The sequence below is a fragment of the Brienomyrus brachyistius genome, chromosome 2 (assembly GCF_023856365.1).
Source record: "Brienomyrus brachyistius isolate T26 chromosome 2, BBRACH_0.4, whole genome shotgun sequence".
NCBI classification, from domain to species: Eukaryota; Metazoa; Chordata; class Actinopteri; order Osteoglossiformes; family Mormyridae; genus Brienomyrus; species Brienomyrus brachyistius.
Window position 1 is genome coordinate 9,956,681 of NC_064534.1, and position 9,940 is coordinate 9,966,620.

Below are 9,940 nucleotides of genomic sequence, written 5' to 3' on the forward strand. Positions count from 1 at the left end.
GAGAGGTGACGCGATCTGACTGATTCCTGTCAGGCGGAAACAGCAAACACTGGCAGCTTTTTCCCCCACTGTCTGCCGGAGCTCTGAAGTTAACATCCCCGAAATATTTTGCATTTCACTTCAGATCCACGTCAAGCCCGAGAAGTCAGACTGCTACTCTGGAGCCGGTAGTGCTCAGGTGGAATCCGGCTTCCCTTTGATCGGCTTCCCGATGTGTCTTGGGTTATTTTTTTCCCCCGTCCTCCTCTTCGGCCGAAGCCCTCTGGGCACCTGCGAGCGTTTTGGCATGCTCCGGACCGGTCACGGTGTCCTTATGCGCGCACCTTGGCGTCTACGTCCAAGGCGTTAATTATTGGAAAGCCAAGGACACCCAGGTGCGATTAAAGTGCCTCTTTGACTTTCCTCTGCCCATGTTACTGATCTTGTTCAGGTGGCTGTGGAGCTTCTCAGGACAACATGACAGAACGCTTGAGCTGGGATGAAGCTGCAACAGCCTGGTCATCATTACTGATCTTCCGTGACTGGTGGGCAGTACAACGGGAGCAGACGGATCTGTGAGACCGCTCAGCCGCTCACGTACAGTATCAGATCCAGACAGATGGCCTTGTTAAACCTCCATTAAGTATTAAGGCTTGCAGTGACCATGTGCGTTTCTCTTCATCACGGGCCAGATAAGACCCAGAGTCTTGGCTTATGTATTGATTATACAGTTCAAGTTAATAAGCCGTTGATTTAGTAATACAATAGGTGCCCCCAGAATTGCATACTTATTGGCTATGTAGTATGCATAATATAGTATGCGACATAGCAGGATGTCCGAATACTCAGTTTTGATTTTGACAGTAGATGAGCGCTGCCTACATGACATTTGCGAAACCGATGGACGTTAGACTAACCCACAAGGCCGTTGGAGCTGTTAGTAGAGATGAAGAACTTCGGACACTCACCAATTTTTGTCGATGGTGGAGGAAGTGCCGTCTTTGTAAAAAATTAAGTAGAAAACAATACCCACTTACATAAGTTGAAAATAGGATTTTTGTTGTTGATAGTTTTAAACAGTTTTTCACTTTTGTGGGGGTCAAGCTATGCCACTGGTAAACATTCAGATCAAGTAATATGCAAGATAGTGTGTCCAAATGCAAGCATACTGTTCTCATGCATACATTCAGTACATACACATTAATGGTCAAGTAGTAGGCTTCACAGTAAATACTGTGCAAGTATGTGATTTTGCATGAAAGTTCTCCTGGCCAGCTTCTTGTTCATCTTGGCGCATGAAGGGAGCTGGAAGAGGTGCTGTCTGTCACAGCCACTTCAGGCTTTGTGTTTGGCAGAATGATGCCTCAGAACATCCTGACTCAGTCCCTGGGCCTATCAGCTGCTAACGTTTAAAGTTAGCCACTCGTGATATTTTGATATCTGAGGGAGCCTGTTGAGTAGGGGAAGCAGGATCTTATTTTTAAAATGTTCATATACAGGCGGTGCAGAGGAAACATCGAGGACCCCTATTTCCTGGTTGGGCGTGATGCAGTGGATTGCACTCTGCTCCTACAATTAGCCATGAATCCGGTCCAGCTGATCCAGAAAAATTGCAGAGGTGCATGAGAGCACTTTAAGATGCTCAGTTGCATTGCCTCATACTCAGTGCCTGAGTGCTCTGACCTCATGTTTCGGGGCACCTCTGTGGACTGACTGCATGCACGCAGGTTTGACGGTGCTTGCTGATGGTGGGAGCCGTGTGTGGAGCCTGTGTGCCTTGCATCCTGCTGCGTTCGCACCCCTCAAAGACTCAGTATGAGCCTGGAATGTGGAGAATGCAGGCATGAGGATTTCCGAGCCCTAAAATGTACCCAGGATCCAGGTCTCGGAACCGCTCCTCTTCTCGACCCCTTTTCGAGCATGTTAATGGCCAATGGCTTGATGATTACTGATGTGGAGCTCGCTGCTGTAGTACCCTTAAGCAAGGTACCCAAATCACTTTGGTAAAACCCCAGTTGTATAAATAGATAAATTGTACGTTGCTTTAGGAGAAAAAACATCAGCAATGTAGCAAAACAACAATAACTATTTCAGTCACAAGAATTGCTCTGGTCTGACTGTGTTTAGTTGTAATGAAGCAGCAGGAAAATCAATCTTTATTTATTAGCAAATCATAAAATATGCATTCAAACGGTATGGAGGGCAGAAAGAAACACAGATGAAATAAGTTTAATCATCAAGTAACAAAATCAATGTCGTCTGGTATGCAGGGTGTAGTAGTGTATAATTTCTTAGTCTTATGGATTTTTTAAACAACGTCATTTTGACAGGATGAGTGATTGGGGCGGACAGCCCAGCAGGTAGGTAGTAGCTTGGAGGAAGCCGACGAGACTTCCAGAGACGGCGCCGGGATTTCCGGCCCTCAAAGGCAGGATAAAAGGCAAGTGATAGATCTTCTGTTATCCTTGGCCAAGGACAGCAGGTGCTGGTCATTTAACTGGCGCCCGGCCTGTGACCGAGATGCAGAGATCACATGGGGCTTAATGCTGAAGCACGATTGGTGGCGAGAAGAGTTCTGGAGTGTTTTGGGTGCGTGTGTCTCTGTGTGTGCGCACGTGTGCCCACGTGTGCCCTTGCACTCTTCTTGAATCCCGGCATAGAAATTAGCTTCATTGGCAGGCAAGTGGAAATGTTCTCCTGACGTTACATTAATGTCAAATATAATTATATTGTGATGCACTTATCATCAGCTGAAATCAGTCTATGTTGTGGCTCCCCTTGTTAATTACAGATAAGACTTTTCCTTTGGCTGTCGTGCCTTTATGCTGCAACATGTGTACTGGGTTCCTTCTTGACAATAAAAGGTCACATTTACATAATTAATGGTTTCCGCTTCTCCTTTTCCTTTTTTTTTTTTTAATTTTACTTGATGCATAATGTAATTTGGTCTTAATTAGTTAAACTCAATTAATCTTTTCGGATTAATCGGTCCAACCGCTATCCCAAAGGCAGCGACATTATGCACCCTACTTCTAGCTGAACTGATCTGCACAGCCGGGATTTTAATGGTTATCGCAGTCGTTCGAAATGACACTGCGTTCCAGTGACGGTCGTCGCCGCCGCAGCTCAGTCGATCTTTGGGTGGGCAAGCTGTGCGGTTGAGAAAAGGGCCGAAGAAGCAAACGTTCCCAGCTATTAACTAATGTACTAATAAACCTAGCAGCTGTGGTAGGAAGTGAGGATTATTTTGGTGCCCTGTTTTTGCAAAGGAAGCGTAAGTGAGACCTGAGGCTGGTTGCTGTCTGGCAGGTGGCAGCGTCTCCTTTCATTCTGCTGCCTCGCAGAACATTTCCACTGTGCATATGAAATACAGAGCAACATGTCGACGCCGATCCTAATATTAGCAACATTCTGGCATTAGAGATTATAGAAAGCAGTTCCCCCCCCCCCACTCATTTGTCACTATGATTGCTGTTTTTTGTCGTATTTGTATTCGTATGGCATGGACTGCAGAAGGGGGGGGGGGGTTAATGGGGGAGGGGGTAAAGTTATGTCCACTTGTCTGGCACTTTTAGAATAACCCTTTGTTTAAAAAAAAAACATGCATCTTATTCAGACTTTTATTAATGAAGGTTCATCGGTTTGAAATAATTATTTGCAGGTAATTATCTTTGTGATCATTCATCACTACATTATTAATGGTGCCCCCCCCCCCCCCCCTTGGTTCTGCAGTGCATCAAATGTGGTTGTCCTACTTGATGGAGATTGTAGTTCCCTCCTCTGAGGTCTTCTTATTGGGTGTTTGGCTCGAGTCCAGCGCTGTATGCTAGCATATTTTAGCTGTGCTGTAACCGCAGGGTTAGCGTTTGACGGGGGTGGGGGCGCTTCCAGCGCGATGCCTGCCAGGAGAGATTGGGCAGCAGTAGAACCGCAAGGCGGCGGGTTCAACAGATGGCATGTGAGCAGCGCCCCCACACAAGGGGGGGGGGGGGGCAATGCACCGGCGGCAGGTGCGCAGAACCCAGACACCTCCATGAAGCTGCCGCATGCGAAAACTGCCAGTGGGCCTGTGTGAACGGAGATGAGGCAGCATCAAACAGGGGCGTGTGGATTGAGGGATAGAAGGGCGACTAACCCATCCATCCGCACACACCTTTGCATTCATATCATTGTGGGGACCGTCCATTCATTTCTATGGGAAAAAACACTAATCTCAATAATAACAACGGTATCCTCTACACAGCCCTAACCTTAAACATAAATAACCAAACAGGACCCCATAACGTCAAAATGACAGGTATTTATCACATTGTGGGGACATTTGGTTCCTACAATGTAATATATATATATAAGTCCCCCCCATCCACACACACACACACACACATCATTAATGCAGCAGAGCCTGAATTAGATTGATCAGGGTCAAAGCCAGAAATTCTGGAGCCCCTGACAAAATGTCAGCCAGATATGGGAACTATGGCATATAAACACCATAACGGTTCCTGGTGAATGAATGTGCAGGGGGGAAGCAGTGCATCATGGGATATGGCAATCTCTCTGGACTGCGGTACTGCGCTACGACCACAGTGCCATCTAATGGGGTTGGTGGACCTGAGCCATGTCAGGGGGCCTGGAGCCTATCCCAAGCACCACAGGACACAAGGCTGGGGTTCCACCCCAGATGCGATGCCAGTTATATCGATTGCAAAACCCATAATATTGTAATATGATTCTGTCCAACTTTCACTGTTGTGACACTGACCTGTGCTGTAGTATTATTGTGTCATATTGCTGCTGCAGCTGTCAGGGGAGAAAAGAATCTGTATCATATAACAGAAGATTAGGTCACATTTCTTCACTTCGCGTCATACAAGAAGGTCTAGAAAGTATTTGACTTTGCTCACCTTGTAATGAAAATTAATAAAGTGTAACAAGTAGCGATACACAAGAACGTAATCAATAGTAGGTGCATCCTTAACGGAACTCCCGAAACTTGGCAGACCTTTGAATGAGCCTTGATGTTGTTCCTCTGATAATCACAGAAAATCATACGTATCGCCTATTCAGATGGAGGACAAATAGAATTCTGTGTGATTGTATATTAAGTATGTTTTGTCTCTGGCCTTGATGCATAAAGTCAATGCGGCAGTTGCGAGCAGCCGGTGAGAGTCTCAGCCTAAGTGCTCAGTGCATTAGTCACAGGGTCCTTACAATGTGTAGTGAAAGGGCAGGATAGAGAGGAAAGGAGAGATGGGGGAGGAATTAGGCATAAGTCTTGCTGGGGGGGAGGGGGGCGCATGTTGAGAAGTAACAGAAATCAAAGAGCCTATGATGGAGGAAGTCAGTCAACAATTGGCTGGAACAACAGCACACAGAGGCGCTGGAACTGGGGAGGATGGGGGGGGCACATGTACCCCCAATATTTCATTTTATTTCATTCATCGACACAATAAATAGTGAATCATACTCTCTCCTACGCCGTTGTCAGGACATGATGTAAAGCAATGTTTTTTTTCCCCAAATGCATGTACAGTTTTAGCTCTCCTATAATGGAAAAGGTAATAATGTAAATCTATTTTATAATTACATGTAGCTAACTAAAACTAGCAAAATATCAGAAAGAAAAGCATTGCCCAATCCTACACGCAGCGGCACACTTAGGTCATCTTCTCGCTCGTCCCACCATTGTTTACCTTGTAGTCGTTTGTGTTGTATCCGGCTGTGACATTGCAGCGGTTTCAAATTACAGCACGATCATCACTGCAGTGTGTGCATACAAGGATTAAAGTCTATGGAATAAGTTATGTTTTAGTGTTTTTCCAAAGTAGCATCGAAACGTCTGGAAAATGCAATTATCAGGCCGTGCCTTGATCTGGACGTTGCCAGATATGAGAAGAAGTACTGTTTATATTTTCACGGTAATGATGATTGGGTCCAAACTGCCGCACGGCCACACACTGACGAAGGCCTGGTGCCAAAACATTTGTGATGAGAAATTGTGAAATATAATTGTGGTTGTGAAATACAGAAAGTACATCACCAAAGCCCTGAATCTTTATTATTTTGCATTATCGCACTGCATTCCATACGAACCAATACTATCACTCATCTGAGTAAGCAGAGTGCTGCATTTTATGTGATTCTCCTGTATATTCATTTTCACAAAATAACTTGCTCAAATGTATAAATTATAACTGAAAACAATGCTTCCAACAAACTGGATCATGGATATAGATGTCAGGTTAACCTTTGATAATCATTTCAGGATTCTTTAATCTACTGGAACACCGCTGGTAAAGCTTACTGAACTTACTGAGTACAATTCTTAAAAATACAACACTGGGCCATACTGGGAGTTGACTGGGAAGCCTCTGGTTTATGAGTTAATTTCCGTAACCAACACGCTAGGGAGGTTTGAACAGACCTCGTAACTTCTGTTTTGCTTAAAGACACAGCTTCGTTATTAAAGGATCATTGTCTGAATCTTTCACGGCTGTAACTTTTTTGGGGCCTGTGTGGGTGAACCGGAGAGAAAAACTACTTACCGTTAAGGCAGCCGTTCTCAAACTCGGTCCTCGGGCCCCACTGCCGTGCTTGTTTTCCAGCTGTCCCTGCTCTACGCACTGTTGATTACCTGGAATAGGTGTGTTCAGTCAATCAGAAGCTGAAAGACAGCTGGGACTTGTGTGTGGGGCAGGGATAGCTGGAAAACAAGCAGGGCAGTGGGGCCCGAGGACCTAGCTTGAGAACCGCTGCGTTAAGGCGTCGAGTTGCTAGGCAGCTTTTTTCTTTACGGCTTGATGCTTGTGGTGATTTTTGTAGCGTCATCGGTGATCAGATAGTGAGATTGTTGTTTTCTAGGTAGAAGAGGAGGGGTCTTTTGTCATTGTTGATCTCAAATAATGCTGTACAGAATATGTGCTATATAAAGCGAATGATGCAAGTCAGCTAAATGGATGACTAAACTTTACCTTTCGTTTTATATTATGGCCATTGCATTGAGCAACACTAGTTTTCAAAGGCATATATTATTTATATTGCATAATACTCTGTGATGAACTGACATCCCCTCCAGGGTGCCCCCTGCCCTCTACCACCTACACACTGCTTGCTGGGTCAGTTTGCAGTGACCTTCTACCGAGTAACCAGTAATGGAAGTCATTGGATGGATTATTATGTCCAGTACGTGGCTTGTGATGGACCTGCCTACTACCTTGTGCCCAATGCTCCCTGTGGGATGCTCCAGGCACCTATGTATATATAGGTATAAGGTATATAAGGTAACAGCTATGGAAAATGAATGGACGATAAATATGTTAAAGTATACAGGAAGTGTAGCGGTTACACCAATGCATGATTAACTTGCTACTCTACGCATGGACCAGGGAACATAAGCTGCTAACGTAGCGAAATTATAAACCGTCAGGGTTCCACCTGGCTCCCCCACCACCCTTGGGCACGGTAATTACATACAATCCAGGAAATAGCATGTGAGTGAGGACAGAAATCGAGGGGACAGGAGGCGGGCCTTCTGTTGATTAATAAAGTACAACCTGTCTTGTGTAACTCATAGCATTCTGCAGACTGCAGCCAGGGAGGTGACACAGGAAGACGGGTGCTGGCCAGTCTGTGGGCATGCTGGGAGTATGGAGACTGCACTGGGAGCCCTGGGAGGTGTGACTAAATGCAGCCTGTGCATGTCGGGAACGTCGGCCCCACTGCTTCACATCAACATGGGTCCCCAGGAAGAAAACAAAAAAATAGCATGTTATTTCAGTGCTCCTGTTACTATATTGTTCGTTTTTTTAACACCACATGATGGTAATCCTGCCAGGTGGGTAACCTGACCATCGGCACAATGGATGCTCTCAGCCAAGGGCTGCGCGGAGGCCATAACAAGCGAGCAGGAGCGTTTGACCATCGCACATACAATTAGCTGCTGATGAATGATGCTGCCTTAGCAACCAGAAGCCAAATGCTGTAACAGATCTGCAGTTAATGCAGACTGAACCGAAAGCTAACGCTAATGCTAATAGCTACTCCGCTTTCTGATGACGGAATTCAGTTTTTCAAAAATTGATGCTGTTTGTTTATCTTTTTTTATGATTTCTTGAGGGGTTTTCAGAGGTTAAAAACTAGAATTTTAACACAGGACTGCTAGATTAAACAATAATGCCCCCAAACCTTTACCTTTAATTAATCAAAATGATTTTTTCCTTGAAGAGGTAGTATATAAAGATCAAAGTGCCTGTTGCGGGGGGCACCATCCATCACAGGTAGCTAGGCAGCTGACTGCAGGGGGTTAGTGTCATCTTTCTCCCACCTGAGCTGTTGTTTGTTGTTTATACGAGTTTGTTTACGTGTGTGAATCTCGCATTTCCATTCCCGGTGAGCACAGGCCGGAGGGAAGCCTGGTGCTCTCCGCCCTCCAGTGCAGTGAGTTGGGTTGCTACGCCCCCCCGTCTCTGCTGAAAACAGCACCTTCTAGGTTTTCTGCAGTAACGGAGAAAGTTCATACCAACGCCTGGGAACGCTCCCACAAGAGCTCTCTTCTGAGGCTTTCCCTTCCCACATCCTGGATGCAGTTCAAAAATGCAAACTATATATTTTATAACATTTAAATTCATGCATCTAACAAAAGATTCTAGAGTGCTCCAGAATAAGGCCGGGTCTTGTAATAAGGCCTGCTTAGCTAGTACATCCATCCATACATTTTGTAATTGGTTATTCCGGAATCGCAGACAAAGTGACCGTCATTCTCCGGGCCCTAACAGCAAGCCAGCTTCTTGGCGTCCTGTGTCATTGCATCATTGCATTGTAACCGTCCGACACCCAGACAGGGCAATCGGCACTGGCTGAGGTTGCGAGGAGGCGAGGAGAGACCCTGATGGTGGCAGGCGGCCCTAGTTGGACTGATGTTGTGTTATGGGTGATAACGAGATGCGAACACATGTTATTTTCCTCTCACATCTTAATCAAGTATGACTGAACAGGCAGTGCACCCCCCACTCCGCCTTCACACTACCTAGCACGAACACCCACGCACACACACACACCTACACACACGCACATGCCCCTGGTCTCTGTCCTCATTTGCATAAACTCCACCCATTCTTCCCAGTTGATCACCGTGACAGAAAGCTGTAATCAACGCAGGGTAAGTGAATTAGCAGGAGTAAGTTACATAAGTCGATGCTGCCTTAGCAGTGCCCGGGGCTTGCTCTCCAGACAAACACGGCAAGAGCCTTTCTCTCTCGTGCTCCCAGTAGAGTTTCTCTGCTTGAGGATCTCATTCCTTTGCCCTAAATCACATTACAGCCAATACACTCATTTCATTGTGCCATATACATCAATACTTTAGTTGGAGGGGTTTCCACTTCCTGTGTAGGGAGAACAGATCTCCACTTATGTGATTAAATATCTCATTTATTGGGGTTTTAGTGTGGGGCCGGGGGAAAAGTCATTGTTGAATATGGGTCTAATGGAGAAGGCAGCGGTCCTTAAGGCTGTACAAGGAAACACGTACCTTTGCACTCTGTCTGCTCGCTACCAAAATATCGCTAGTTTGAGCGGGTGTATTTTGAGCCTAGTACACTGAGTCAAAATTGTTTACAGAAAATGAAAGTGATGAAATTTTAGGTTAGATATATACCCTCTCATTTGTTCATCCATTCATCCATCCATCTGCGAAACATTTATCTAGCACAGAGTTGTGGGCGGATCTGGTGCAGTGGAATCTATGTACAGACATGACAATGAGCACCTTCATAGACTGTCCTGGCTCTCTTGTATGTGTACACATGCATATTTTTTTGCCAGGATGTATATAAGGGCCTGGTCACATATGAAGAAATTTTTTATATCTTTAGTTAGAAGTCAACCAGAGCTGAGAGGAAGTGAAAAGATCATGTCTTGGGGAGAATTTGGGAACAGAAACGGTTGACATGTAATCACCCAAATG